Here is a 13,782-nt window from a genome sequence, read left to right as displayed (position 1 = left end):
CCCAGAGACTTACCCGGGAGTCGAACCCAGGCCCTCCAGTCAGTAGCTCAGCACTCTACCCACTAGGCTACCACGCCTTTCACACATAAACACATTCAATTATATGGGGAGTGGGGAAGAGAGGAAAGCGAACCGAGGCAATGGAAGGAGACGCACTCGGATGCAGGAGAAGACGATGAGGGACATTGGGGTGGAGGGAAAAAGCTTAGGAGCACCCAAGGAGGAGGATAAGAACGGCACTTCAGGAGCAAAGCAGGAATATGACCCCCTAGAGGAGCCGCTAAGGGCAAATGTGTCACGCTGGAGTTCCAAAAGCTTTTTGCTAAAGACTCGTCTTTTTGTTAAACACAAGAGAACTTCATGTACACACAACCCCTAAAATGCTAACATTTAACCCTAATGAAGGATGGAATTTTTTTTTTAAAGTCAGCAATCTATATTGTCCTTGATTTCAAGATATCTCTCGTAATGGCGATGGTCTCTTCTTCACTGATGTAACAGAAGTAAATATTTTACATAGCCTAATATGACTGAGGAGATTTTTTTAACCACAAGTCTTTCCACGCAAGGTAAGCGACCACAACTCTACAAGTACTGTGCATCCCCAGCAAGGAATACACCCTTCACCCCCCAGCCACACAATTTACACGAGGCTTGCAGGGCTTCGTGTAGATGGTCTTAAATGGCAGCGAATATGTCAGAGGAATGGAGGATGCCAAGGGGGAATGAGCAGATCGTGGTGAAGAGGAGTGTTGGCGGTTCGAACGAAGGAAGAGGAGAAGGTGAGTGAGAGATGCTCGTTGCTATGGGGATGGCGCTGGGACAATCATCTCGCTATGGAGGGGAGGCAGGGGGAGGAGGATGGACAGATGGAGAGAAGGGATTGGATCGCAAAGGTGACGAAGAGCGTTTCAAAACGGGAGGGAGGGAGGGAAGAGAGTCGGGTACAGAAATCTCACAGCGGAGACTCTCTTTGAGCGAGCCGGGTGAAAGTGGAAATGACTCTGGAGTCAGGGCGAGAAGACGACGATCAGTTCTGAAGTAAACGACGGAATGAATCGCGGTTCCCTCAACACTAATGGCGTCCTTGGGAGGTGCCAGTGCGAGTGGTGCATTCTCGATTATTTAAGCGACGACTACTTAATTTAGAACTACATAGATAGAAGAAACCAAATAATGTACCCCGCCGACCTCAAGAAAATAAAAGTATTGGACGAGGGAAAATAATTCACGCTTTACCAAGATTCTGCTGCACACATGTACACGTCCAGCCTAAATCACCTTATACGGCTGCCGCAAATGAGAAATCGTTTCACATCTTCGCGACAGTTGAAATTTTCTTCCAGGACAGATGAAATATTTGTCAGTTGTCCACCTATCAAGGCTGGCTTGTAACGTATTCACTGCCTAAGCACCGCTACATTTACAAGCCCACACTAACTAAATACACCAAATCACAAATGAGACTAAGTAATTACTCGGAAACTTCGTTAATCACCATTTTTCAAATTCACATACTTTCCGCCTCCCTTCATTCCGTCATGTATGGATGGAACATGGATGAATATTAAATAATTCGGTTCACCATTTAATTTCAATGGAGAAATAAGGTTTTGCATAAGACAGATGCAAAACATTAATATTTGTTGCAAAGAACTGGAAGAGGGTACAATTAACATTAAGAACTGTCTACCGGTCAAGGTAGGCTTTTGATGTATCCACTGACCCAAGCTGCATCGTATACCCGCATTTCGCCGGCGTGAAAATGTTAACAGGTTTAAAAATATTATTAAGTAATTTGCTCGTCTCACCCACCGAAGAGAATTTGTCCAGGACATTAAAATTTGAATTCCGCCATAAACAACCGACCTACCACTATTATAGCGCAATAAACGAAATATACCCCGATAACATTCCTCCAGCAAAATAAATTAAAGGAAGATGTTATGGAACTGAAATCGGCAAAGGAAGGCACACTTCTTCACAGTAAAAAAATATTGAGTAGAGAGAATATTATGACATGAGTCGAATCCTGAGCGCCGCGTTGTACTTTTTGCATAATCGGCGCATATTTTACCTTTATGGAGGCTTTTCGAAAACGGTAAGACCATTGGATATGCAAAATCAACGATTGCTCCCACATGCCATATAAAAACGTTTTATTTTGAAAACATTGCATCAGTGAGAACCTCTGCACAAATCCCTGGATCAAAAGGAGATTCATTTTATTTAATGGAACACTTAAATAAAACATCGAATGACTAGGAAGATAACTTAATGCGAAGAATAATACATTTCCTCTTTAAATAGCATGGACGCTTATGCTGATTTTGTTCCCTCGTGACCAATTTAAGAAGATGACCATCAACTTCTATCCCCACACTGCTTGGAAAAAACGTCGTTACGTAATTGTTAACTGAATTCGTGAATTAATTTATCATTTTCTAGACTATACAAAACTCATTATTTTATCTACTCCATCTTATACTTCTTCACGAAAATATCACCTAGCGACGAATGCTCAAAACTTTCCTAAGGCCAATATCCTATCTCGGAGTTATAAAGCGAACGTTTCGGTCACAACTTCACTATTCATTAATTTCACCGGACCATTCAGCCATATTAAATGATCGTGTGTTGCCATGTAGTTAAATCTAATTATAATGGAGGCGGGATAAAAAAAATCACGGATGGAAAGGAACGATGACACGAAAGAAAGCGATCAAAGATACTATTATTTTTCATTTTATTGGGGTAAACTTTATACCTTACGGGAGAGTCGGGGAGGGGTAGGGAATGGATGGGGGTGGGATGTGGCCGTAGCCAGCGCCTGGCGTGGGTTGGAAGGGAAAAAGGGGTTGGGTGGGCGAGGCCAAGTGGGGAGGGGGAGGAAGGGAGGTGGGGAGGGGAGGGAGACGGAGGGAGGCTGGGGGAGGCGGAATGGACCTGAACTGCTCGTATGAAGGAGGTGGAGGATAAAATGGAGAGGCTGGGAGGTGGGCTGGAACACATTAAATGGAAGGAGGGAGAGAGAGAGGGAATGGAAATTTCCACTGACCAGGATAGAGAAGAGGGAAAAAACAATAAGTAATAGATTCGAAGTTGAATTGGCGACTTAAAGAAGCTGTGAGAAGGTACTATTGGAGGAGGAGAGAGAGACGAGTCCAGATTCCATATCGATACTTAAAGATGTAGAACTAATAGTTTGGGGAGTGGACCGAAAGCTAAGGTCATTTGCTCCATTAGGGATAGCGTAGCACTCTGGCAGAGGTCGGATTTTCAGGAAACGGGTGAAGAACGAGGGCAGAGAATCCTGGTATGGGCATTGGGTTACTTTCAACGTAATGCGGTACAGGTTCACACGGTTTAAGGTCCGATCGACGACATCGACCAATCTCAGGGCTCTCTTCTCACGGAACCCCAGGAAGGAATCGGGATACTTTTCAAACATTCTGCCGACGACGAGATCCGAACAAAGGCCCAAAGGGGTGGGCAGCCAGTACGCTAGTCACCGCACCAACACGATCCCGTATATTTTTAAAGGCTCTGGCAAACGGTACCAGATGTCTTCAGGAGGAGGTGCAGATTTTTCTTTACTGTTGGCTTATTTCTCAGTCGGATTTGACGAAAAAGCATCAAGTATGCTAAATTTTAACTTCTTCTACGAGTAGACCGAATATTTTTCAATTACACACACACACAGATACATATATATATATATATATATATATATATATATATATATATATATATATAATATATATACACACACATATAATATATATTATATATATATATATACATATATAACATTAACGGGACAATAGAACATAAAAAATAGATAACACGTACAAGGACACTCATATTGTAGATTGTTTGAACTTTCAAACTTTCAACCTTCTCGGAGGCCTTCTTCTGACTGCAGTCTGACCTGAGAAAGAAAAACAAAATCGCAAAACGTCCGAACCGCTAATGAAAAATACCAATAGATGATGAAGACATTGGGAATGGATGGAAGGAATACATTGAAGTACTCCATCAAACTCCCAAACCACTAGAAGATGGCTTAATTAAAGAGGAAAGCACATAGGTAAAGACGATCGGGGTCCGCAGGTATTAAGAAGCGGATTCTAAGAGCCGTGGCAGACCTGAGAAACAATAAGGCACCATGAGTTGACAAAATGAACGGAGAAATAATCAAGGCACTCAGGGTGAAAGCGAAGGATGCCCTCTATGGAATAATTAAAGACAGCTACGACAGCGGAAAGATTCCAAAGGACTTCAAGAAAAGTATAATGACACCGAAGAAATCGAAAACAGATAAATGCGAAGAACACAGAACATTGAGCCCGGCTTCAGCAATTCTAAGCTTGAGAGCCCTGGCCGAAAAAATGAGGGGGATCGAGATGGTGCGGGGGCTAACGTACTGGCTTCCCACCCTGAGGGCGCGGGTTCAAATCCCGGCGGTGTTGAATATTTTTCAGAGGTATCTCGATCCCTACTTGAGGTGCTTTGTGGAGGGCACTTTGAGTGAGTACGCCGTCCGTCGGATGGGACGTTAAACTGCGGACCCCTTGGCGCCTTTCGTAAAGAGTAGGCTAATGCCGACGCCGGGTTTCTCTCCACCCTTCATCCTTTCCTATCCATCCCCTATGGCGCAAATGACCTTAGCTGTCGGTCGCCTCCCCTCAAAACTACTACTACTACCCCGAAAAAATGAGACATGTAAAAAAGGCATTATATGTGGCATTCGTGAACTTGGAGAAGGCCTTCGACAACATCGAATGGAACAAGATCTTCAAGATACTATAAGCCTTTGGATTGGACTACAACGATAGAAGAATTAGCCATAACCTCTACAAGAGTCAGGTTACAAATATGCAAACGAAAAATGGAAGAAAAAAGGGCTAAAATAAACAAAGGAGTATGACAAGGAAGCAACCTCTCCCCAGCACTATTCAACGTACATCCGGAAGAGAAAGCAAAAGAAGCACATGAAATTAACATGCTCCGGTTTGCAGATAACATCGCAGTAGTGGTGGAAACGCGAGAGGACCTGCAAGCAACTCTTCACTGCTATGGACCAAGTACTGGGGGAATATAATATGAACATCAACAAGAAGAAAACTACAATCCTTGTGTGTGGAAGAGAGAAGTTAAATGCATATATCACCATCCGAGGGGTGAAACCAGGGCAACTGGAATCCTTCATCTACCTGGGCAGCAGCATAACATGGGATGGAAAAAGTTCGACCGATATCAAGCGAAGAATACTAGCCTAAGCTAGAACGCATTCATGAAGAAGAGGCAATCGCTATGATAAAGAACCTAAGGCTGGAAACAAGGAAGCAATTCGTCAATAATTCCACGTGGAGTAGGGCGCTCTATGGTTCCGAGACTTGGAACATCAGAAAAGTGGACCAGCGAAGAATAGAAGTCTTTGAACCATGGTGCTGGAGAAGAATGCTGAAGATTAAATGGACAGACATAGTAAGGAACGAGGAATGGCGAGCTCTAAGGCAAAGAATACATAGATGGACTAGGCACACATCGATGCACGATGGATTGATTAGGAATATAATAGGAGGAAATATAAAAGGGAAGATTCCACGAGGAAGACCAAGAGACATGTACATAGGAAAAATTAAGGACGTCAAACAGAGAAGGTATCAGGGATTCAGGGAATTGACATTGAATAGAATGAAATGGAGGGGCGCAATAAATCAATCCTAGGATTGAAATACTTATATATATATATATATATATATATATATATATATATATATATATATATATATATATATATATATAAACACACATGCACGCGCGCACACACACAATACACGCGCACAAGCACAAGCAAAAATTTCCCGGAATTTATTCAGACAATTAAAAATACAAGTTTATTCATCTAAATCTATATTGTCCGACTGCATATATATCGACTGCAACACACTTATGCCAGCGCTTGATCCAATCCTCGAAACATTTTTTATATTCGGTTTTCGGTATGTCCATCAGTGCTTCCTGCGATTTTTCCATTACTTCCTCTCGGCTGCTAAAACGCGTTCCCCGTAATGGTTTTTTAACTCGATTGAACAGAAAGAAGTCACAGGGAGCCAAATCAGGTGAATTCGGTGGCTGTTGGATGGTATTTGTTGCATTTTTCGTCAAAAAATTACGAATAATGATAGCACTGTGCGACGGTGCGTTATCATGGTGCAAAATCCACGAGTTTTCTGCCCACATTTCTGGTCTCTTTCGGCGAATTGCTTCACGCAAACGTCTCATAACGCCCAAATAATACTCTTTGTTTACTGTCTGGCCTTCTGGCAAAAATTCATGATGCACTACACCGTTGTAATCCATGAAAACCGTCAGCATTGCCTTCTTTTTTGACTGAAAACGACGTGGTTTTTTTGGTCTCGGCTCATTTGGTGAACGCCATTCACTTGCCTGATGTCTGGATTGCGTGTCGTACTCATAAACCCACGTCTCGTCTCCAGTAATGATCCTTTTGATGAATGTGGGATCGGATTCAGCCTCGCAAATCATGTCTTTTGCGACGTCAACACGGTCTCTTTTTTGCATGAAATTGAGGTCTTTTGGAACCAACTTTGCTGCTACACGACGGAAACCCAAATCATTAACCACAATGTCTTGGGCGGATCCATAGGCAATGTTCAAGTCCTCCGCTATTTCTCTGATGGTTAATTTGCGGTTATTGACCAACATTTCTTTTACTTTATCAATTTTTTCACCGACTTTCGATGTCGATGGTCTGCCACTGCGTTCATCATCTTCGATTGACTCACGACCACTTCTGAACCGCTCGTGCCACTGGTAAACGACCGTTTTTTTTAGAGAATCGTTGCCGAAACACTTTTCCAACATTTCCAACGTCCGTGCGCCACTAAATCCGTTTTTTACGCAAAATTTAATACAAGTTCGTTGTTGCAAATTTAAATCCATTTCTGAAATTGTAAAAAATCGCCAACACACACAGAGATAGATGTACTCTTGGCTACGTAACTTTTGCAAATGTCAAGTTATGACACTAAGATTTAAAGGGAATATCAACAACAGATGTACCAATTTAACAAAAAAAAACAGAACTCAAATCGGAACGATGGGAGCGCCACACGGTGGTTATTCCGGGAACTTTTTGATCAAGGTAGTATAGCTGGAGCAAGGCTTCGGTGGCCTCGATGATGAGGCCGTGAGGAGTGAGTGAACAAAGAATGTATTACGGAAAAAAGTGCAGTCTTCGGAGGAATTGTCTAAAATATTTATTCCCATCACCCTCCTCCGCTCCCTTCCTCGTTCAACGAAGTAAAAAGCACGCCGTGAGAAACGCTGATGGTGGAATGATTACCGCATCACTCTCGTCAAAAAATAATAATACCCTCGACAGAAAAAAAAGGCTGCTGAAAGCCATTCATTATGTCAGCATGAACCAAAACGATTATCCCCGAACATCATTTGAAAACAACGCTTTCCTGCCAATTCCACTGCAATGCATCCATTATTAAGCTTTGTCCGGGTGATCCGGTGAAACCTCGTTAGCTCGAGAGAATAATCACAACGTGATGAAATAACAAAAAAATGTGTTTCCTCCAACAAAGAAGCAATTCCACCAAGTAACGCCGGAAATCATATCCCATAACCCAAAATCTCACTCATTTCTTGCGATGGCGAAACTCGTCAATCGGGTAGGCGAAAATAAATATTAATTCCAATTTTTTTTAATCCACATATAAAATAGCCGCGCCCTCGTCTCAACTAATTTGTAACGTTTGGGAAATATGAGAGCGAAACTTACATGTGTCTCAGGCTAAAGATAAGCCCATGCGGAAATGATTCGCCAAATTCCGATCTTTCAGTCCATGTCAATAAAAAAAAGCTGAATGCTCGGAAAGGAGTGTTTCCGAGCGTTGTATCTCGAACCATAACACATTGGAAAGCCATTTTCCCGAGGTCGCGGCCTTGTCATAACAGTGGACACGAATGTAACGACGCAGAAGAGAAGGAACTTTCGGCAGAGGGATGTTATGAATGATTGATAGAGAACTGATCCATTATCCCAAATTTTGATGCAACAATTTCAGCGTAAAAATCATTCCCATTGAGAGGCGAATGATTTTTACACTCTGAAATTGTTGCATTGAAATGCACATTAGCGTATGACTCTGTTAAAAGTTACTTTCGCGGCATCTCCTGCAGTTTCTTGGAAATATCCCGAATTTTAAAGCAACGGCAGCTTAAAATGGGTAATTAAGAGACAATTTAAGGTTATCCTAATTGAATGATGCAATACGCGGATCAGGCGAGGCAACACTTATATTTCGTTCACACCTAGAAGATCGATAAAATACAACAGTGTAAATTAAAAAGCCTATTAATTGCATTACTTCCATAAAATTTCTTATAAGATTCAATGTATTTCCCTGGTAACAATGTGCGAATATCAATGTACGCACGAAAACATTTGTACAGCCCGACGGTTTGTAACCAAACGTTCAAAAGTTCACGATCGCAGTCATCAATGCACCAGCGTCACGATGAAAATACCTGAAATAAGGAGATAGCGTTTTGAAATTCACGAAAAAAAACGATTTTCCCCATCAAAAGAGGTCATAAATTCTATTTAGGCCCCTGGTATAGTATCTTATATTCCCAAGAACCGATAACCCCTCAAACAGAACCCTAGATCGAAAATAAAAAGCATTACGAACAATGATTGCCTAACGATTAAGGTAGAATTTCGTTGGCTTCGGGGACAAAACACTGCCATGCTCCTAAGATTCGCAAAAGTCAATGCTCAAGAAAATGTGATAAGATTACGAATGACGATAAACACTTATTTAATTCCAAACGATTTACTTTTTACATACGAGTGCCTCCCTCTCAATAGTCCATTCCATCCGAATCGTCAATCTCTTCCTCGTTTACCCAGCATTCTCCCATCTAATTTCAGTTTTCAATATTCCATTCCCACTCATATCCCCTGCATCCACTTACGCTGTATCCATCAAATTTCTCCAAAAATACCCATCCCTTCATGCAATGTCAAGCACTTCTCCGTTCGTTTTCCTTTCTGTCAGTTTTACTTTTTCAATTCTTCTCCATACTCATCTCAAAAGCCTCCAATGAAAACTCATTTGTATATTCCTACGACTAAGCCATGAACACCGCGATATTTTTCCTTCTACTGTCCAATTTACGCTACGTTAACATGAACTCTCCAAAATTACCGATTTCACTGCTCCATTCCAGGTTTTTTCCCAAGATTTCCCCAGGGTTTCCCCGTTTTCAGATTTTTCAAAGATTCCTGGCCACGCTTCCAGCGCAATCCTTCTTCTAATTCCTTCACTACTTCGTTCAATTTCCCCTCTCAAACATTTTCAAATTAAGTGTTTTGTCCGATCTAATTTGTTAATGACAACTTTAAAGCTTCATTTAGGCACCATGCATTCTTAAGAACATTAATACCTTCATTTCTTTGCGGGAGGAGATTTCATTAGACCTGCCAAATTATTTCTACGGAACCAGTGCGATAGGAATGGGATCACAGACCAATGATTACGTTCCCGAACACGATTTCGATCCCTTAGAAGGGCAAATAAGTGAGTTAAAGGTGCCTCGCCGATCGCTCTAAAGGGGGAAAACGAGGAGTTGGCGAGAACACAATGATTTCTCTAATCGAGGAACACCTAATGGAGGATGGAGAATGGCGTTGAAGGGTGTTCACAGTGTAGTCCTTCCAGGCAACCAACTGCACATGAATTTCATTCTTCGAGTGCCCTATTGGGCGAGGGTGGGGAGTGTGATTTCAAACGAACGACAACAGAAAAACCTCGCATGAGAGGCGTTTCGATCCGAGGGTATTACGTGTCCCAAATCCTTGCACGCTGTGGCGTACTTCCTCCACCAGTCCTCCTTGGAGGCGACCGACGGGGATTCAAAGAGTGCGCACTCAACAGCAGCATGACTCCAACGAACAAACGTTCAAGAAGAGGTTCGAGACTTCCGTCACACTTCCCCGCCTCGATTTGAAGGCATCTGCAAAATGCTTGCGGTTCAATCAGGACGCCCGCACGCACCGCTGACTGCATTCCCAACATGTTTCCGCATTTCTTAAAGTTGTCAAGAGATTCTGACAGCATACTGACACTTTTTCATAAGGAGGAGGAGAAAAAAAAAGACATCGTTTGGGCGTTCAGACGTTCTTTCCTGATTTGTTTTCCACACGTAGGGCTGTGTAATCTTAACTATGGAACGCTTCCTCATTTCAAAATGGAATCCTGAATGCCGAAGGGATTAGAAAGAGTTCCCCTCATAGGGTAACTGCGTAGAACTGAGAGGAAACTTGAAGAATTTAAAAAGAAACAGAAACGATCTTTGGTTAATTCTGAATAAACATGCTTCTTAGAACATAATAAAGAGCTTGAGCTACTGCATAGGGTCTCGAGGAACTATTCGCCTTTTACGAGACACATTTTAACCCTTCAGAACCTAGAAAATTAGAGCCAATTATTTAATCGAGGATAGCTATGAAGTACGTTACTTCCACGTAGACAGGGTTAAGTCGTAATCCATCGACAAGGTGTGTCGCTAGGGGTGAATCCTTACCACCAACAAAATCTATGCGACACTAAAATGTTAGGGAGTAAGTAAGAAATTCTACAATTCCGACTAGGAAGGTAATTTTTGCAACACTTTTACATTAAGTATATCACCCAAATTAAAAGGGTTGATCTATGAGTAGGGGATGATAATAAGAGACTTCTCCATTAAACTTGGAAGGAATTCGTTTTATAAACAAAAGGGAAACGTACAACAAAGAATGCATTGAAAAAGGGCAAACAAATAAAGGCTATCATCCACATTACTAGATTAAGTGATAGAGAAATTACAGAAAACGTAGCACGGGCATGCAGCTGGATATTAGATTGCTAATAAATATTTTTTATCAGATATAATCTTCATAAAACAATGTAAGTCAATTCTGAATCTATTCAAACAAAATCAGTTTCTTCTATAAGGCACTGTATTCCACTTTGTACTCCTTCGAGGGACATGAATGCCTACGATCGATGACTGTGAATGTTGGCAATTACATTTCTGGTAAGAGACTTTTCGCTAACAGATGCTTCGGTATTTTTGCTAACAACACAATCAAAGCTTTAGGCTACAGGTTTGAAACGAATTGCATTATCTCGCATGAAAAACGTACATAGATTTAAATTATATTACTAACACCAGACATGAAAGACAAAATTACCAGCAAAAATAAAAAGACGTCGAATCCAGGTTAAGAGAAATTCCGAGGTATTTGAAACAGATGCCAGAATTGAGGCATATTGAAACAATAAAAAAACCAATTGGCGATTGAAACGGGACGATCATTCTCCTTCGCACGATGATATTATTAACCGTGACACATCGACGCGAGGCACGTAGACATTTGCCAACAATGAAGACTTTACTTTAACGAAGGCGATCTGAAAAATATTTGGGGGCAAAACATTTCGCTGTTAACAAAAGTGAGTGAAAGGCAATTTCCCTTCCGTCCATGCCTTAAGAAGGGGAAATTAGTCGAATATTGGACGATAATTAGATCAGTGATATGCATGGAATAAAAATCTATGTAAACAAAACAAAGGAATTTCGACTTTCCAGAAAGAGGAAAGTTTAGCTAAATTTTTAAATAGGCGTTCAAAAACTAGAGCAGGTGGAACAGTTTACTTATCTCAGAAATATTTTGGATCAACATGGTAAAAAGTAGTATAGATATAACAAAAATAATGCATTAGGTAAAGAACCTATCACAAGAAGGAGGAAATCGATGACAATGAAGATTGATGACATTTGGGCAGTTGATTATGGATGTTAAGAAAAGGCTCGTTAACACTTTAATATGGAGCGTAGTTATGTAGGGCGCGGATACGTGGTCGTAGGAGGAATACGACGAGCGCGGATACGTGGTCATAGAAGGAATACGATTGGGGTAGATAAGAGGCTCTTCATATATGTGGATGTGGGGAAGGATGGAAATGGGAAAGGTGGATGTAGAGAGTTTAGTTTGGCGATGATGGAATGTTAAATATTGGGATAGGATGGAGGGAGAGGAAGGAATAGGATAGGCATGCTGCAAGGGATGAGGGGTGGTATAGAACGTATGCGGAGTTGGAGAACAATGAAGTCTAGCAAGGCAAGGGCACGGAAGGTAGGTGTGCTCAGACTGTGCTCATCCAAAGCCAACGTACCTTAAGCGTTTAACTATCAGATAAAAAAAAGGAAGACGGAAAAGTAGGAATATCTGCACTTCATTCGTACATATATGAGTAAACTGTTGAAATGAGAACATATTGGTGGTCTACAGCCAAAATGTGCATACTTTCAATAGAACAAATAGGACATGCTAAAAAGATCGCAGTCTACTCTAGGAAGTCCTTCGCATTACACGTACTCATGGTCACAGCAATCGAAAAACAAAGGTAAGTTTTGATCGGCGATTGTAGACCTCCCTCCCAACCTACTCCTGTTAACATTTAACAGTTCAGGGGATCAATTCCTTTCCCTGTACCACCATTCGGTGCCCCACGTTCTCTTAAGAGGAAAAATAGGTATTGCTAGTAGGGTTGTTAAGTGTCGTTGCCCAAAAGCGTCGCACGAGATTAGAATGCGGGATCATACCGATCAAGGGCGGAACGCTATAAACACCTTGGAATTTTCAACTTCAACGTCACTTTTAAGAATATTCAAAAGGAAGAGTTCTTATTGCAATAAAAAGCAGAGTAGAAGAGGTTCATAGGAGTTGAGACAAAATGATGAGAAATCGTAGCTTTGAGTGACATAGTTATGAGTATTCTTCCTCGGAGGGCCTTTCGTCAGCGTATCTTTAAAACTGGAATCACGGCGCAAAAACGCGGGGGGAGGCATGGAAACCACACACGCTCGCCGATGTTTTCATTTAATATTCCCTCCCACCAGGAAAAAGCCACGCTCGAATCCACGGATTGCTGGACCTTGATCGCGGCACTTTTCATAAGGACATTCCAAGATGAAGCGCGGCAATTAATTAAAAGAGCGACATTCTTCTCGCCCCGGAATTTTTCGTTGGACTCGGCTTAAAGAGAGGATTTGACGTTGCTAACCTTCAACTTTCGCTTTAATGACAACGGCTAAGATTATTATTTGGCTTAGACATTAATAGAGCACTTTTTTGTTACAGGGACCAAAAATATTCCAGTTAGGTCACATATCCTCCTGTTCAGGTAAATTAATTACTAAGTTTTCATTGCGTATTATTTATGTGTGTGTGTATATATATATATACACACGAGGGTCATCCGGAAAGTAGTACCCGTTCGTGCCGCATGAAGTGCTGACGACGCGAGTAGCCGCTGGACGAGGTCAGATAGCTTCAGTGGCTTGTCTGCCTTCTCTGAGCCAAGTTGCGTGACGCTAGCATTGCCTGTGTTGTTTCTGTGATTGTTTACAATGTTTAAAAAAATTGAGAACGCCGCCAGTTGTGAAGTGAGGGCAGTGATTAAATTCCTCAATGCAAGAAACGTTCGCCCATGTGATATTCATCGCCAATTAAAGGAGGTGTATGGAGACAATGTAATGGACGAGTCGTCTGTTCGGCGGTGGTGTCGCAACTTCAACATGGGGAGGGGGAACACACACGACGATGAGCGTTCGGGGAGACCGTCTGTCATTACAGACCAACTGGTGAGCTCAGTTGACGAATTCGTGAGGAACGATCGGCGCGTC

At 41.8% G+C, this 13,782-nt stretch overlaps 2 protein-coding genes across 3 annotated transcripts in view; one reads left to right on the top strand and one right to left on the bottom strand.

The window, feature by feature from the left end:
* The window catches only part of Roc2 (Regulator of cullins 2), a 187,801-nt gene that overhangs the window by 74,419 nt on the left and 99,600 nt on the right, over nt 1-13,782 (bottom strand). The gene's annotated exons all lie outside the window — the stretch shown is intronic.
* The window catches only part of Tret1-1 (Trehalose transporter 1-1), a 153,677-nt gene that overhangs the window by 56,497 nt on the left and 83,398 nt on the right, over nt 1-13,782 (top strand). Inside the window, exon 1 of one of the 2 annotated variants that reach the window (XM_071586830.1) lies at nt 544-782. The exons of the other annotated variant lie outside the window; for it this stretch is intronic. The gene's annotated coding sequence lies outside the window, so the exon portion shown is untranslated. Of the gene's footprint in view, nt 1-543; nt 783-13,782 lie in introns of those variants that run through there. 2 annotated transcript variants of the gene reach the window in all.

Source organism: Hetaerina americana, unplaced genomic scaffold, assembly GCF_022747635.1.
Source record: "Hetaerina americana unplaced genomic scaffold, ioHetAmer1.1.p SCAF_265, whole genome shotgun sequence".
Classification (NCBI taxonomy): Eukaryota; Metazoa; Arthropoda; class Insecta; order Odonata; family Calopterygidae; genus Hetaerina; species Hetaerina americana.
This window is presented reverse-complemented; position numbering and strand designations above follow the sequence as displayed.